The sequence below is a fragment of the Callithrix jacchus genome, chromosome 10 (genome assembly GCF_049354715.1).
Source record: "Callithrix jacchus isolate 240 chromosome 10, calJac240_pri, whole genome shotgun sequence".
In the NCBI taxonomy this organism is placed as follows: domain Eukaryota; kingdom Metazoa; phylum Chordata; class Mammalia; order Primates; family Cebidae; genus Callithrix; species Callithrix jacchus.
In genome coordinates, this window is record NC_133511.1 from 48050579 (window position 1) to 48069302 (window position 18724).

The 18724-nt window shown below is 39.6% G+C and overlaps 1 protein-coding gene and 1 pseudogene across 9 annotated transcripts in view; one reads left to right on the top strand and one right to left on the bottom strand.

The window, feature by feature from the left end:
- The window catches only part of LOC118145611 (phosphoglycerate mutase 1-like), a 122435-nt pseudogene extending 110041 nt beyond the window's left edge, over window positions 1–12394 (top strand).
- Window positions 1–18724, bottom strand: part of FAT3 (FAT atypical cadherin 3) — a 677903-nt gene that overhangs the window by 518697 nt on the left and 140482 nt on the right. The gene's annotated exons all lie outside the window — the stretch shown is intronic.

The window sequence follows — 18724 nt, forward strand, 5'->3', positions numbered from 1 at the left end:
TCAGGCCAAAGATCTAAATTGGAAAAAGATTGCTATTGTTTGAACGTTTTGTGTCCCCAAATTTTATAGGTTGAATTCCTAACCCCCAAGATGATAATATTAGGAAGTAGGGCCTTTGGGCAGTGATTGGATACTGGGGCAGCAGTCCTCAGTAATGGGATCAGTGCCCTTATAAAAGCAACCTGAGAAAAATCCTTCATTCCGTCCACCATGTAAAAACAGCCAGAAAGCACCATTCATGAACCACAAAGCAGGTCCTCACCAGACACTGAATCTGTTGGTTGCTTGCTCTTGGATTTCCCAGCCTCCAGTAATGTGAGAAATATATTTCCATGATTTATAAGCTATTCAGATTATGGTATTGTTATAGCAATCCAAATGGATTAAGACAAACACCAAAGTATTTTTAAAAGGAAATACCAAGAGAAGTCAATACATATAAAATAAAAATTCAGAGACTTCAGAATGAAGATATATTTTAAAAAGTCTTAAGAGGATGGTGGAAATCAAGGCCCTTGACATAGTTGAAATAGTATGTAATGTCTTATGTAAAAACTGCTGGCTGAAATGAACCTACATTTCCCACTGGGGTATAAGAGATAGCACCTGCTGAAGAGAGGCAGGGGTATGGAGGTCTTGGTGAGCTTCAGTCACCAATAATAGTCTTATGAAAACTTAATGAAAAATAGAAGAAAGATAATTGTCTTGATGATAAAGTCTCCTGGATAATAGAAATGTAAAAAGTATGAGTCTAACCACTGGCCAAGAGAGCATTAAACATATTTTAAGAGAAGAGCAAGCCAGGTGACCGGAAAACACTGGAAATCTGAGACAACTGCATTTTTTTTTTTTTTTGAGATGGAGTTTCACTCTTGTTACCCAGGCTGGAGTGCAATGGCGTGATCTTGGCTCACCGCAACCTCCGCCTCCTGGGTTCAGGCAATTCTCCTGCCTCAGCCTCCTAAGTAGCTGGGATTACAGGCACGCGCCACCATGCCCAGCTAATTTTTTATATCTTTAGTAGAGACGGGGTTTCACCATTTTGACCAGAATGGTCTCGAGCTCTTGACCTCATGATCCACCCACCTCGAACTCCCAAAGTGCTGGGATTACAGGCTTGGGCGACAACCGCGTTTATAAGAAAGTGATGGGCAGATCTGTGGATATTCTGTTGGCTTTAAGAAGCCATAAATGTAATCTAAAATCCTTCCTTGGGTCAATGAAACAGTGAATATTACTTAAAATTCAAGCATTTTAAAAATGTGTGCTATTTTCATTATTGTCACCACCTTAAATGAAAAAAATGACACTACAATGTACAGTAATTGCAGTTAAGTTCTTCACAGAGCCACAGTGTCTCCATTTTGTTCATCAAGACATACGTTATTCAAAGGTTTGAACCACAAAGGAACAAAAGTACTGGAACAGATTCCCCATGTGCTTGGAGGTAAAGCTGATGTACAGAGAACATGTCTTCCTCATCTAATTCAATCTTTGGAAAGGAATCAGAGATAGACACTAAGCTGCAGTTGCATCTACATGGCTAGCCCTTCCTTTTCCTTTCCGTCCAAAAATATCTACTGAGTAGCGATCACATGCCAGTTTCCAACTTAGCCAGACACAGGACACGGTAGTGCATCAGAAATAAATCCTGCCTTGAAGGAGCCTACAATCAAGCAGAAACAAGGAATAAGAGGAAGACACAGCTGACCCTGAACCAAAAGAAAGTAATGCCAATGGAGGCAAATTTAAGCTGAGCCTATACAACCGCATCCTGGGCATGCTCAATAATTCTAATAACATGAGCTGACCCTGAAGAGCTAATTGGAAACAGTGAGATATCTTATAGTAGAAATATCGGCTAAAAAGTTTTATCAGTTTTCATCTGGGCAGCTGAACAGAATCTTAATACAGACAAAATATACAACACAGAATCAGAATATGGCTTAGTGACTGGATAGGTATTCCTTTCCTGGGTATATGTGGAGCACATTCTATTTTAAAAAAATTATCCTGCACCTCAGTATCCACATTTGCAAACTGGTGATAGGGCTGATATCCCATTGGGAATTTTCATTTTAACTATAAAATAAGACATGCAACAATACATTTAAAACTCTTAGCCATTATACATCCATTATGTATATGTATTCTTCAAGATGTTTTGTGGAATGACAGATTATGGTCATAAACATGTGTTCCCATGCATGATTTGGTGTTGCATTTCACTCATTTCTTCACAGTCTTACATGTACAGACTGTGCAGTTCTGTAAATTTATACCTTAGTATGCTTTAAGCCCTTTAAAAAGCTGCTTCCAATTGAAAGTCATCTTTTAAATGTCTATTGAAGAGAATTTACACTGTATTTATGGCCTGGACATAATCATTACCTTCCAATAAAAATGACTCATTAAATAAAAAGCAATTTTCACCCATGAGCTCTTAGAATATATTTGCTTACTTACGGAAATTCAATACCCTCTTGCTCAATATTTTCTGCATTTCTCACTATAATTATTTGGGGTTCGTATATATGTCTATTCAAAATTGGCCAAATCTGAGCAACTGAGAAACACTAAGACGACAGAAAACAATAACAACAAACACCAAAGCAAATAAAACCACACCAATAAAACTACAACCACTGTCCAAAGAGAGATTCTGGGATCCATCTGAGAGGGGCTTTATTCCTTTATTCCGCTTCTGGTTAGAAGACAAAACACAGCAGGGCTGCTGTTACCCACTTCTTTAAGAACTCTGTGAACTGACTAGGAAATATTCCTCTGCAACAACCAGCAGACATCCTCTTGAAAGTGATGGGCCATCTACCTTAAGCTGGTTACCAAGCTCTGCATGTTAAGTGAACATTTGAAGTCCCCAGAATGATTCACTATTCATCTGAGCACATTTGCTTGCATTCCCCACACAGGCTGCTTTCCCACTGTATTTCCCTCTGTCTGAAACCAGAACTGCTATTAGACAAAGCAAACAATTTAATTTTACTACAAGGCTGGAAACTTGACCTCACAGCTGGAGAAACTGCTTTGGTTTGATCAGGACAAAAGAATGCAGAAGCCTCTCTCTCCCCATCTACCCCCAGCTAACTGGTCTGCCAGTCAATTCCAGGGGAGACTTTGCAATATCCCAGTACTCAGCCCGAGAGAAGACAGAGTACAGAGGGACAAACTGTTTAACATGCACTGCCTGAAGCCACACGGGGATGCTTTCTATTTATTTGTGCTTTTCATAGCTTTCTAATATTTTATAAAGTGCTACTGTTTCTCATTTTAATATCTGGTGTTTTAATGTAGGGTTTATTTATCTTACCAAAAACAACATAGTAATTGCAGAGGAGAAAAACACTTTGGGAAAAGAAATGTTTGCATATGTTAATGACTTAATTTAAAGAGTTCTGTGAGTAAAAGCAGAAGATGTGTGATAAAAGAAAATGTGCTTTCATCATTGCTTCAGTTGTTAGCTATGATTTTTTTTTTAGGTCAGAGAACAATAAAATGTGAACTACTAAGTTGTAAAATACCATAAAGGATGGTCACCAAACACCTTACAACACAAATACAAAGTGCACATAAAGTCAAATCTGACATCTGCATCTAATAGCAGGTGTCGCTTACTTAGAGCCATGTCAGTAACTCCACATCTCAGTAATAATACAGCTAACAATGAAAACCTAAGACCTCAAATGTCCCTGGCTAAATTATCGAGACAGCCTTGAACAAAATAGTACCCATGCTTATAAGTCCTGGGTTCAAGGCTCAGTTGTGCCACTGACTATGCCAGGGGATAAGGGAAAATAACTTCATCTCTGTAAGTCTCATTTTTCTCAAATGTCAACCATGGGCATGAGCTCAAGTCTCCAAAAAATCTAATTCTAGGCTGGGTGTGGTGGCTTACACCTGTAATCCCAGCTACTTAGAAAGCTAATGCAGAAGTATCGCTTGAGCCTAGGAGTTCAAGACCAGCCTGGGAAACATAGCAAGACCCTATCTCTAAAAAGATAAAAATAAAAATAAATTAGCTGAGGGTTAGTGGACTGCATCCATAGCCCTAGCTACTCAGGAGACTGAAGAAGGAGAATCTCTTGAGCCCAGGAGTATGAGGCTGCAGTAAGCTATGACACTGCCATTACACTCCAGTCTACATCTTGGGTGACAGAGACAAGATGACCCTGTCTCAAAAAAATCAAATCATATATTAAGTTTACCAGGATATATATTAAAATACTCTAGTTCTTTGACAATTACTAATTTAGGTATGGGGTGTGTGTGTGTGCATGTGCAGTGTGTATGCACATATTTTATTAGACAGGTCAGCAACTTCCACTGCCCCTGCATGGATGTTTTAGGCTCCCAACTAGAATAGAATTCCTCTAAACCAGGGATCTAGCTCCATATCCACCAATTCTTACAACATGGCGCACATAGCACCTCTTCAGTTCAACTTTAAGTCATGTTTAAGGACACCACATTTTACAATAACAAAAACGACTGCTATAAGACAGTATTCAGAAAAATGGAACTTCAGAAGGAAGATGGGATACACACATGCAATTAACAAGAGTAAGGGGTACAGAGAGTGCTTTTCCTTTTAGGGTACTGACATGCTGCAGTGAAGGGAAATTTGAGATGGGATCCACTTACATGAAGATTCACTGGTAAACAGTTTTAAACAGGAAACTGCTATGCTTAACCAATCTGTATTTATAATCGTATCTTTCAAATTACATTCTTGCTACAGTTCATAGTGGGTTTTTTAATCACAAAGAGTAGTCATCAGAGTTTGTGGCAATCAATCAATCTTATTCTCCATCTTTCTTGCCTTCCTGAAAGTTAAAATACCAGGTAACAAATCTAAAATTCCTTCAGCACTTTATCTAGAGGTCCTCTCTCCCTAGTGAGTCCTTCTTTGGAACCTACCACCACCTGTACAATTTCTTGATCCCTCAGTTGCATTGTTTTTCTGCTTAGCACTTGATAATAATCAAGAAAAACATGTATAATGTGTGATACATTTAGGTGGCTTTAAGTGCTACACCCCCACTAGAATATGTAATGCTTAATTTTAGGTACTAACTTGACTGGATTAAGGGATACTCAGATAGATAAAAAAAGCATTATTTCTGGATATGTTAGTGAAAGTGTTTCCACAAGAGACTGGCATTTCAGTCAGTGGGCTAAGTAAGGAAGATTCATCCTCATCCAATATAGGTGGACACCATCCATCTAGTTGAGGACTCAAAACAAAAGGGCAGAGGAAAGGCAATTCTCATTCTCATTCTCTCTCTCTCTCCCCCTCCCTCCCTTTGCCTCTTCCCCTCTCTCCCTCTCCTCCCCTCTCCCACCTGGAGCTGGGATACCCTTCTTCTGCCTTTGGGCATTAGGATTATCTGGTTTCTGGGCTCTGTGACTTGCACCAGACATCCCCACCAACACCCCCATTACACATTCTCAGGCCTTTGGCCTCAGACTGAGAGTTATAGCATAGTCTCCCCTGGTTCTGAAGTTTTTGAGCTTGAATCGACCCATGCTACTGGCTTCCCTGGTTCCCCAGCTTACAGATGGACTCTCATAGAACTTAGTCTCTGTCATCATATAAGCCAATCCCCCTAATAAATCCCCTCTTTTCTCTCTATCTATCTACAGTGCTCTCTCTCTCTCTCTCTCTCTCTCTCTCTCTCTCTCTCTCTCTCTGTGTGTGTGTGTGTGTGTGTGTGTGTATTCATTGGTTCCATCTTCTCTCCGGAAACCCTGACCAATACAGGATATTACAAAGATAAAGATTTTTGCCTATTTGGATCATTTTTAAAACTCAGTGCCTAGAATAATAAGGTTTTCATCACACGTTCTTTATAACATATACTACATATTCCATGATATACTATATATTACATACTATAATGAATACATGAATATTGCAGATATTCCCTTTAAGCTCCTGTCAACAAAGGCACATGAGAAAAGAAAATGCACAAGGTAAGTGGGGGTTGCATTCTTTCAAAAAGATGCAAATATACCTACTCAAAGAGCAGTATGTGGCCAGGACAAGAGAAAGGAACATGGATTTAGATGAGGCTGAGTTAAAGCCTTGGCTCTGTTAGTAATTCTGTGGACTTGTAAATTATTTTACTTCTCTAAATTTCAGTTTCCATGCCCACACATCTGGAGCAATAAGAGCACCTACCCCAAAAGTTTAATGGGAGGCATGAATGAGCTCAAGTACATGACACACCCTGCAGAGTATCTAGCAGACAGCAAGCTCTTGGCAAGTGCTAGACCATGGTGGCGATGGTGCCAAGAAGGAGAAGAAGACAGAGGACAGTCAAGATGATTACTATACGGTCATTAGGAAGGAAGATGGAAAAGTAAGTCCAGCCCATGAAATTCTCAACCTCTTTCACCTTCACCACCTCTACTTCTCTCCCTATTTCCAGCTCATGAATTCATACATGTACATTCAATGAAATAGCACTCCACCTTTGGATACCGGCAAGAAAAAATGGGTGTTTTAAAAAAATTGTTTGCCCATGTCAATCAAAGAATGCAAAGTACTGCTACATTTTCCCCTTGTAGTTCTAAGCTTTCCAGGTTCTGGAGACATAGGGATCACAAAACCTTGACCAACCAGAACCCTTGGGAAATGTGTCACTTGGCATACTTGAGTTTTCTAAGTAGCTGAGCAGCCTGTCAGATGGTCATCATTATTTTATGGGCTTTGTTTTGCTTTGCTTGGTTTTCTATTTTTGATTTAAACAATCTTTCCAAAGTGCATTGCACGTCTCTTCCCAAGTCCAGTTTATGCATCACCAAGATCTGCTCAGCCCAACCTGTACCACCTAAACATCGACTATTCACCCTACTCCCTGAGAATAACTCTCTGCTCCTGCAAAAGAATAAGGATGCCCCCAATCCAGTACTCATTGATAAAAGAGAGAAGGTAATGTGAACAGTGACTAGATGGTGCCCACAAAAGTACTAGCTTCCTACTAGTACTTCTTAGAAGTTTTGTGCTCTGTGCGGCAGATTTAACCAATAAAAGGCCAGAAATGGGTAGGAGGCAGCAGAGTCACTGCTTACCTTTCCTTCCAACCCCAGCTAAATGGTTCAAAACATAGTGGTTCTCAATGCCCTCTCTGGAGACAGGCAGAGCAACTGACAGGCAGGCTGAATGTCGTTCAGAAGCTGTGATCAACTTTAAAACTCACCAGTTTATATGTGGTCTCTATAAGACTTATTTTTCCTCACTCTTGCTCCTCTGTGATTAGTAAAACATTAGTATGTACTGTAACTTTTCCTTCATGTTCTGCTTTCTAGGAAATCTGGGCCTTGACAATGATTCTGCCTCCATTACAATGATCACTTAGCTATTACACTGCATGGAAATGAAGTGATGAGCACTCTTTGGACTTAAAGGCCCCCTTTTTTTGTGTTGTGGGGGTATATAGAGTCTTGCTCTGTCAACCAGGCTGGAATGCACAGGCACAATCTCAGCTCACTGCAAACTCCACCTCCAAGGTTCAAGCAATTCTCCTGTCTCAGCCTCCTGAGGAGTTGGGATTACAGGCATGCACCATCACACCTGACTAATTTTTATATTTTTTAGTAGAGACATGGTTTCACCATGTTGGCCAGGCTGGTCTCGAACTCCTGGCCTCAAGTGATCCACCTGTCTCGGCCTCCCAGAGTGCTGGGATTATAGACATGAGACACTGAGCCCAGCTTGGGCTTAATGCCGTAAAGGAGGTACTTAGGTCTGTTTATCCAGAAAATGAAGTGCCAAGACTAAGTCTTCAGGTTCTGGTGCTGACCTGACTCACTCAATCCCAGCTCCACCACAAGCTGTGAAACCTTGGACAAGAAATTTAAACTCAAGTTTTTGTTTACTCATCCATAAGATGTGACTCATCAGAGTACCTACCCTATAGAATTCTTGTAAAAAGAAAAAGAGTGAATACTTATTTAACACCTGGCACAGAAAAACACAAAGAAAGTTAGTGGTTTCTTTCTTCTGCTGCCTGATTTACGGGGTTATTTCTCACCGCTGTAAGTATGACAATCTACTGCAGTATCTCCACTTTGCAATTTCTAAAATTCTGTAGGATTGTTTATCAGAAAATCTATTTTATTAGAATTGTGTGCAAAGTGAAAGGAAGGAGGGACTGGGTAAAAACAGCGTTAATGGATATCAGTGCAAACTCTAAAAGCCTTCCAATAGCCATTATTGCTTACCATCCTGGTTTGTGAGCATATTTTACCAAATTATGAAGTTCTACATGAGCCAAAGTATTATTATCCACCTTGACTCATGCTGTATTCCTGTACAACATAGAATTTTGAGTTAGCATAATCACCCTTGAGCGCCTACACTCTCTCAGTTGTGAAACTGAACTTAGCAGCCATAAATAGAACTCAAACTCACTCCACTTCTGATTGTTTACTTTCTAGGATAAATATCAGCCTAGGATAAATTAGCAGTCAGATGAAAGAAAGAATATGCCTGATAATTTAGTATCTAGAGCATTACTGCATAAAATGGTTATCCAATATTTAATACCTGTGTTTTTATTTTAAGGCTCATTCAGTTTGCTCATTAACCACACATTCTATTAGAAGCATCCTCAGGTATAAGGAAGAAATACTTAACTCTACCCAGGATCAGGGACTGATGTGTGATACATATGAGGACAGAGAACCAACACACATGAAGAGTAACCTTCCTTTCCATCTTCACAGACCATTCACCACCTCAGAGCTCATACTTAGATAGTCCAAGTAAAGAATTTCCATTCAAAGCTGACCTCAAAATAATGTTTATTTTTAGTAATTATGGTGCTTTATCTAGGGTTTAGTCAATAAAAACAGAAACATCCTACCAAACAAGCAGCCCACAGGGATGGAAACTAGGGATTCTAAGACATGCTGCTAAGATGTAGATTATAAGAAGATTATTTATAGTAAATTACAACAATAATGTGCAAATTATGGTTAAATGAAACTCCTTATAATTTAGGGGAAACACTCGAGTTGCACTTTTAGAATATGGAGAACGAGTCTGAGTGAAAGAACTCTGGGACAGTTCTTAGACAGCTCACAGAGGCCATTTTAATGTGCTTCCTGGATGCTGGTATATTATTACTGGTGAATTCCCAAAGAGATTTTATAAAAAAGAGTGAGCCCAATAAACAATGTAATTCTCTCAATAGCCATCTGCTCCAAAAAAAGCAGTGAGATCTCGGCTCACTGCAACCTCCACCTCCCGGGTTCAAGTGATTCTCCTGCCTCAGCCTCCTGAGTAGCTGGGATTACAGGCATGAGCCACCACCATGCCCAGCTAATTTTTGTATTTTTAGTAGAGACACGGTTTCACCATGTTGGCCAGGATGATCTCAATCTCTTGACCTTATGATCTGCCACCTCAGCCTCCCAAGAACTTTTAGATTTCTTACTCTTCAAAGGCTGCTTTGGATACAGAATTTCCAGGGCACCTCCTCAAGCAGCATAGAGACACTGACGAGTTAGATCCATTCACATACAAACTTGGCCTATGTCCAAGTTTGCACCATTTGTCTGTTGGTTCAGTAACATACAAGAGAAGTGGCAACCTAAAACCTGGTCTGGTTGTCTTTGGCATCAACATTATAATCAGGACTAGACTTTGTGGCCTGGCCCAGCCCAGTCACTTCTTCTAATGACATTAAATACTTCTTTCAGAAAAATGTGCATTTACCAATATTGTTGGTAGATGTGGATTTAACCATGAAGCTGTTAAAACCAACACTTCCAAGCCCCAAGGAAGATCCTAGCAATGATTCACATGGTCCTATGTTTTTTATAAATTTTGCAAAATATATTTAAAACATATCAATTCAAAATTTCTATTCTCTTTCCCCTTGATCACATTTTACATCACATCACGTAAAGTGGTTGCAGCCAGTATGGGGATCTGTCTAAAAGAGAATTGAGACAAGAATACATTTAGCTTGCATTTAGTGGGAATTTTTTTTATATGATGCATCTTCAATTTCTTATATATATGTACACATATATATGTGTACATATATACACACACATATATATATGTATATATATGTACACACACACACAAACTGCTGTTAGCCATTTCAGTGTAGAAATGCCTTCTAAAAACACTCCCACCATCCACTGCACTGAGATACCCAAGATTTTAGCATGGAGGTAAGAGACCAAAATTTGTATCACCCACATGAATATAACCTGAGGTGAGTGGCAGTAGAATTATGGCAGTGATGGAGGAGAAATTAGGCTAAAGTGAACAGAGCCAGAGCTACTCCGAGGAAAATTATCAAATGATTAGACATGTAAACTTGTCGTTAGATGTGGTTCTTGCCTACAGAGTCAGAATGAAAGTTCTATCCTGGATGATGTAGCACACAAGTTAAAAATGCACTGTAAGTTTTTCCTTTTGTTCAAAAACTCATGGAAACCGAAAACAGTACGGTTTTTTTGTTTGTTTATGAAGCACAGTCTTGTAGTAGTAGTATTAATATCAAGAATATCTACAACAATTTATATGAGAAAGAAACTTGATAGAGGTTTTTCCAAATTTGACACACTGTTAAAAACTGACATATCATTAAAATAACAAGTTGTGACTTGGGAGAAATATTTCTAAATTCTCAATAACAAAAGCAAATTTCAGTCAAGTATACTGGAGAAAAATTAAATAATCTTTCTTATTTTCTATGGCAATAATTACAAAATTGTTATCCTAGGGAGAGGCAATCAGACCAAATTTCAACCCAAAAAGGTAGGAAAGAAAGCATTAGAGAGGTGTGTCAGGCATTTAACAAAAAAAAAATACTATTTTAGTCTTCTGAGTTTTGTGATGTCTGTCATATTTGTTGACATTCAAATTTTTAAGTTGCTGTGATATTTTTCCTTGTTCTAAACAAATGCAGTTTTGTTGTTATTACTTACTATTTTTCTCAAAGCAAGCATTCGAAATAGTATGAGCTCAAGGCCCAGAAAACTGGGATTCATTTCTGGGATTAGGCATTCCTTGAAAACTAAGCCTTGCTTATATGGCATTATCAACTCACTTCAGTCCTCTAGTTATCCTTCATACTGTCATGTCTTCAAATGGAATTTGCAGAACTCATCCCACAATGACACAGGATGAGCCTAAGGCCACAGTGAACATGATGAATGATCAGTAGGGGACACTCATTTATGTTGTATCACATGGTGTGCAATTATGTGGCATTACATGCTTTTCTGTCTCTACTATCAGCTTTTTGTATTTTTTTTTTGAGGCAAGGTATCACTCTGTCACCCAAGTGGCATGATCACAGCTCACTGCTGCCTCAATTTCCCAGGCTTAAGTGACCTCCCATGTTAACCCTCCCCTGCCCCTCTAGCTGGGACTACAGGTGAGTGTGCTACCATGCCCAGCTTATTTATTTATTTAGAGGGTCTCAGTATACTGTCCCAGTTGCTCTTGAATGCCTAGGCTCAAGCAACCTTCCTGCTTTGGCCTCCCAAAGTGCTGGGATTACAGGTGTGGGCCACCATGCCCAGCCTTTACTACCAGTTCTTGATTTAATCATCTATATGAGTTGGCACATCTCCAGCCAGCCACTACGGCTGCCTACAAGCTGGTGCTGATCCACCACAGAGAGAGCACATGGAACCTGGGGAACTGCTTCAGTGGCTGGTACAATGCCAACCTGAGCCCAGTGGGCCATGAGGAGGCAAAGCACCACAGGCATGCACTGGGAGATGCTGGCTATGAATGTGACCTCTGCTTCACCTCAGTGCAGAACAGAGTGACCTGGACCCTCTGGACAGTGCTGGAGGCCACTGATAGGATATGGCTGCCAGTAATGAGGACCTGACTCTTCAATAAGCACACTACGTGTGTCTAACCAGACTCAATAAAGCAGAAACTTCTGCAAAGCATGGTGAGGCCCAGGTAAAGATCTGCAGGTGTTCCTATGACATCCCACCACCTCTGATAAAGCCCAACCATCCTTTCTACAGCAACATCAGTAAGGATCACAGGTATGCAGACTTCACTGAAGATCAGCTGCCCTCCTGTGATAGTCGAAGGACACTATTGCCAAAGCGCTGCTCTTTTGGAATGAAGAAGTAGCTCCCTAGATCAAGGAGGGGAAATGGGTAGTAATTGCAGCCCATGCCAACAGCCTTCCAGTCACTGTCAAGCATCTGGAAGGTTTCTGAAGAGGCTATCATGGAGATGAACCTGTCGACTGCTATCCCCATTGTCTATGAATTGGACAATGACTTGAAGCCCATCAGGCACATGCAGTTCCTGGGGGATGAAGAGACTGTGTGTAAAGCCATGGAGGCTGTGAATGCCCAGGGCAAGGCCAAGATTTGAAGGCTGGTGGACAGGCTACTGTCCCCAGGAGCACCTTCCCTGCCTGTCACGTCCCTCTGCACCTCCCTCCTGCACATGTCACACTCACCACATCTGTAGGCACCTTAAGTTATAGCTGCAGATAGGAACTGGTGGCTCCCATTTTCATTTTAGCCATTTTGTCTCCTGCACCCACTCCCTTTACAACCTAGTCAAAATAAAACTTCTAGGGCACGGGTTCTCAGTTCAAGCTGAGGAAAAGCTCTTCTTCTTGTCCAAGAGAGTTGAAAGGTAATGACTTGGGTTTTTGCCAGTACTTTGTTTACTAAGGATTTGTGGGGAGAAATGTAAGCCATGACCAATGGGGAGAAGTAAGAGAGCCTATCTGTCCCTGGAGCCAGTCCTGTGGTCTTCTGAGTCAGGCCATTGCCTGGGGGCTCTAGTAATTCCAGTGGAAGATGAATGCAACCTGTATGGTGACATGACAAACGTTTCCTCCCTGACCCCAGAGAAGCTGGTTCTAGAAGGTTAGGATCAATCTGACTTTAGCATATGTGTTACATATACTATTATAAAAGTATAGTGTATATAAAAGTATAGAACATATAAATAATCCAAAACAACAATCCTTCTGGGGTTTCTCATGGCAGTTGAAATAGTCCCACATGTGGTCATCAGAGAAAAAGCCATTCCTTAGACCAATATGGGATAAGCTCCTTGACCTCTGAGGGGTGGGAGTACCTCCTGCTGTGTGTTTTAGAATCCCTCGCCAACCTAGTTTCACGGCAGAGAAATGCCTCTTGGTCCTGTCCAAGCGTGTCTTTCACTAACTGATTTCTGAAACGTGTTCTAGTTGCGTGGCCCTGCCACAGGGGCCCAGTGTTCATTTGAGCAGAGCTGTACTGAATTCTTTTTCCAGATCAGTATAATAAAGGAGGGATGTGCAGTAAAGGAAATCATCTATACATCATCTGCAGTGCAAAGCTCTATACCAGCAGAGAACACGCACATGATAAATGTGGAAATGAGAAAAGTAAGAAGCAGAACTCAAGAAAGGAAGAAGGAAGGAGGAAAGGAAGAGAGGCAGGCTTGTGAGGAAGCAAATGGAAGAAAAAAATTATAAAAATAATTTACACTCTATTTTACCCATCTTGAAGGTGACTGTTTTTTTAACATTTGCCATATCTTTTAGGGTATGTGTGTGTTCCTCAAACTTTTATCTTAATTCTTTTTTTGGTTTGTTTTTGACATAGGGTCTCACTCTGTCACCCAAGCTGGAGTGCAGTGGTGCAAAAATGGCTCACTGAACCCTCAACCTCCTAGGAACAAGTGATCCTCTTACCTTAGCCTCCCATGTAGCTGGGACCACAGGTGCATGCCATCATGCCCAGCTGATTTTTTATTTTTATTATTTATTTATTTATTTTTTTTTTTTGTAGAGACAGGATCTCACTTTGTTCCCCAGGCTGGTCATGAATTCCTGGGCTCAAATGATCCTCCTGCCTCGGCCTCACAAAAAGCTGGGATTAGAGGCATGAGCCACCATGCTTGGCCTTTTATTTTAATTCTTTCAACTTTTATTCACTTTTAGTTCAAGACATTTCATATTCAATCTGTTATTTTACTCAGTATTATTCTCACCAGCATACTGTCTTTTAAAACCAACTAGAATATTAACTATGTTATGCAAATGAAAATCTGCAAATTCAATCACAAAGAGTGGCCCAGAAGAGCCACTAAATCCTACAACATCCAATGGGAAAATATGGAGAGTCCTATTATATTCAATAACTTGTATACCAATGCCCAGAATTTAATATAAATTGAACTGAATCCTACATACAACTCTTTGCAGATTCTGTCAATAAGACATGCTTTCATAAAAACTGGCAAGTGAAAAAAACAGACTACAGCCCATTTTAATTTTCATTTTATTTCCTTTTCAATGAAACACTGTGAATATAGTGGCACCACATAAATATTTATCAAACTCCATAATTCTTCCAACTGTATTGATAAATAAAAGTATCTTTTGAACATGCATACAAAACACTAGCAAAAAGCCATTTTTAGAAGACTTAAATAAGATGTAAGCTATCTGAAATCATGCAGGGCAATAAATTTATCCCGCTACCTTCTGGAGAGCCACAAATATGTAGAGCTATCATCTGGTAGTTTTGGTCATCTCTGCTTACTAGGATCTTGAAATTTCACTGTTTGATAATTGAAGAAATAAAAACAATGCAGCATCTCTTGGAACTGGGGAAATAAGGACCCTGACCCGATAGGCCAGTAAGCAATTTAAAATGTCTATTATTAAATATAAAAGGAAGACTGCTCACAGAGAAAAGACCACACAAGTTTCCAGGTTGTCGGTTTGCCAACCTATTTGGATTACCTCTTTATGACTGTCATTATTGTCTTCATTTACTAGTTACACAGGGACAATAGCAGCTCAGGCCTGATACACAATGCAGACATAATTATAGATTTGAACCAACAGTCCTCTATTAAAACCTAAATTGCCATCAGCCAACAGTTAAGAAAAGGTCAAAAAGAAGGTACCTGCTGAAAAGTAATAAAAACATGTTGTTCATTATTTTCTGGAAGCTTCTAATCGTTTCTCCCACCTGGCTTACATGACAACCACTAAGTTCAGTGGAATGTTGTAGGACTCCTCAGGGAAACATTACTTTTTTTTTCTCTCTCAAGTAATTATGGTCAAAAAGTCTAGAGCCAAAAAAAGTTTTTGCTGTCACTTGATCATAACTTCGTTCCTCTCCTTGCTTGCTCTGGTCTCAAGGGGAAAAATCTAAGGGCAAGTCTGGGCCAAAATGCAATAAGCCTCTTGTGATTTAGACAGGCGGGAGTAAAAACATCATCTCAAAATAAGAATGAGGACAGGGGACACCATTTAGTCTGGATTTGTCATGAATTACACCAAAGCCACCAAATAACATCTGTCCTACTCCTCAACTTGTCAAAGAGGAGTTACCAAGCAAGTTTGGGGAAAAGAAATTGGAAAGATTAACAACCAGCCATAAGACAAAATAGGATTTCTGGTGCTTCTGACTATGAGATGAAGTTTGTATTATATTACATTATGCAAGAGATGCTACTATAAGAATTAATCACCCTTTTAAATATCTGGGCTGAAGCTAATGGCTTCTTCAAGGACAAAGAGCTCCTCATTTTTTTCAAACAATACAGCTCTTCCATTTCTTGGTTTTCACTCACCCACTCTTGACTATGATAATTAGAGACTTTGGCCGAAGAATATCAGACTCAGCACTAGCAGCTAGTGAACAGTTCTTCAATTGAAATAAATAAATAAAAGCTATTCAATTGTTTGCCTTTATTCTTTCCTTGACCACCCGCTGAAATAAATCCTTCTCCCCATGGAAGATCAAAGTACAGCATCACAATGTTTGAGAGCTTGAAAGATCCTGCTATCCTATCATCCAGCCAAACCCCTTTTTTCTATGTCTGGTGGCACAGGGTCTTTAGTAAAACTAAAGTTGTCCTTTCATGGTAGAAAATATGTGGAGAGCATAAGTTAGATGGGAAGATGGAGTCCTCTGGTTTCACTTTCTCACCTTGTAAAATGAAAGCACTGTATATTATCTCTGTACTGTTGGTACTGAAATGTACCAACACATCAAAGCAGTATTACATAAACTGTAGTAGAAATTGCTAGAAAATATCAGTATTCAAAATATTTTAAAGCTTAAAATTTGTTTTAGAAATATTTAAATAAGAAAAATATTTTATCAGTCAAGGTCCTAGCAGAAAACAGATGGCACACTCAAACTGGGTAATGAGGAACATTTAATAAATAGACGACTTACAAAGGAGTGGGCAGAGTTTAAAGAAGTAAAACAAAACAAAACAAAAATAGTGCAGTAATCTAGGGCTAGTTACAGCAAGGAAGGGTTACCACCCATGTGGGGAGGAATGCATCCAGCCCACAGTAACCAGTATAGAAAGAGTCAAAGGGATGAATACCCTGGCCAAGAGATGTCACACAGCAAAAGAGTCCACTGGCCAAGGAGCCTCTGGGCACAGAGCAGAAAGAAGGATGAGAATGGATTTAGAGAGGCAAATGGAAGAGAGCTAACCCAACTCTAAATACAATTGTAAAGTTATACTTATTTATTGTTGGAATAATCTGTTCACAATATATAGTAATTAGCTTGGCAGCAATTAATGTGTGTGAAATGCCTCTTCAGTTTGTCTATTTGAATTCAAAGTGTACATTAGGTCTCTAAGCCCCTGCTAGTTCTATGAAAACATTTGGGATAAAGAGCACTCTATGCTCAGCTATGCTGGAAAAATGCTTTCAAGAGCCTCAATACAAAGAAAGGTAAAAGTAAATGCATAGGCACTGGGCCTGTGAGTCTTTCCTTATAACACCAGATACACAAAAATAAAAAAGTAACTGTCCATACCTCCTGGGATGAGTGAATGAGACCAACTGTCTAAAGCAGTTTGCACAGAAGTTGGCACACAAACAGATGGTGCTCAGTAGATGTTAACCACTGCTGCCACTGTCATTAGCATCATCTCTTGCATCTGCATTCTGACCTCTCGGACACCTATGTCTTACACCTGTGCCTCTTTGTGTCCCTAGTGCCTGGCCCAGTGCCTTATACATAGGTAGTGCTCAATTAACATAAACTTATGAAGACAATTGTGAGAGGTATCATATGCTATGTCATGCTATTCTATTGTTCAGTAATTATTCACTCCTCTTTCCTTCTCCCCTATTGGAGGAGTGTCGTAGTTGGTTTAAGTTGTTATAAAAAAATACCTTGCAACCTTACACTGGGTCATTTGTAAGCAACAGAAATACATTGCTCACGGTTTCGGAAGTGGGAACCTCCAGGCTGTCAGGAGTGTTTGGGGAGGGCTTGCGCCTCACAGATGGTGCCTGCTAGGTGTCCTCAGATGGCAGAAAAGCAGGGGAGCTAGCTGGAGCCTCTATTACCAGGACATGAATCCCATTCATGAGGGTAGAGTCTTCGTGATTCAATCCCTTCCCAAAAGCCCCACCTCTTAAAACTATGCATTTGTTATTAGGTTGTAATATCAACTATGTGGGGATACAAACATTTAGGAAGTAACAAGGATTATTATTTTCCACCCCACAGTGCTGAGTTTGGCCCCATGACCTGCTTTGGCTGATGGAATGTGAGCCAGTTTTGAATAGAGGCTTTAAGAGGCACTGCAAGTTTACACCAGCCCTTTTGAGCTCGTGCCTTTCACTTTGAGAATATCACAGCCCAGATAGTGATATTCAGCCTGGGTCCTGGAATGCAAAGGCATGTAGGCCAGATCCTAAGTCAATCCAGTCAGCTTCAGTGCTGTTTCAGCTGTTCTCTCAGAGTCTGGGCCCAAAAAAAATATTTCCATAAGCCAGTGAAATTTCACAATTGCTTGTTTATAGCAATAACCCAGAAAAATCTGACAAATTTGTATGAGTAACAAGGTTATGATGGCATGCTGGAGAAGAAAAGAGGGAAAATAACAAAAGATTTTGAGTCCATTACATTAGAATTCAGATCTCAGCTCTGAAAACTACCAGATGTGTGACCCTGTCTGGGCAAGCCTCAGGGATCCCTACCTCATTGCATTACTGTGACAAATAGAAACAGTACCTAAAATGTACCTTGCACACTGCCTGGCACATAATAGATACTTGATAAACATATGAAATAATCCAATTAGTAATAATGGATGGCAAAATATCTTCCCAATTATCCGTGATTAAAGTGCCACTGGAAATTGTTCATCTCAATTAAATATTTCTTTAATTAACCTTAGATAAATAGAAAGGGTAAAACATTGCTCAAGTTTGTAACTTACAAAAAAAGTTTATAGAAAATTACATTTTTAAATATACACTGTGCTTTTTCTAAAACGGTGTAAAACCTCTGAGTAGTCAAGAATATGAATCCCTGTTGTATCAAAGAATAAGAATGCATTCTTTGTGAAGAAAGAAACTATTAAGTTGCATCTTCCAGACTAGTGATTTAAATTGTGATCAAATCCACTATAGCTGGGGAGGCCCCCAGTTAATCCGTTTACTGTGAACATTATTAAACCTATATTAAATGCCTGTGCATAGCAAAGTCTTTCAAAGGTATGGTTTGGTTCACAGATCTCTAAGAAAGTCAAGAACATAAAACTACTAAATGTATCAACTAATCCCAGCATACACAGTTTCACAAAATGTTAAGCACTATAATTACTGAAGCACAGAAATAGATTTTTGATCCATTGGGAAGGCATTCAAAAAAATATCACCATGAATGAATATTAAAAGATTTATTTGGATTCTAAAATTCACCT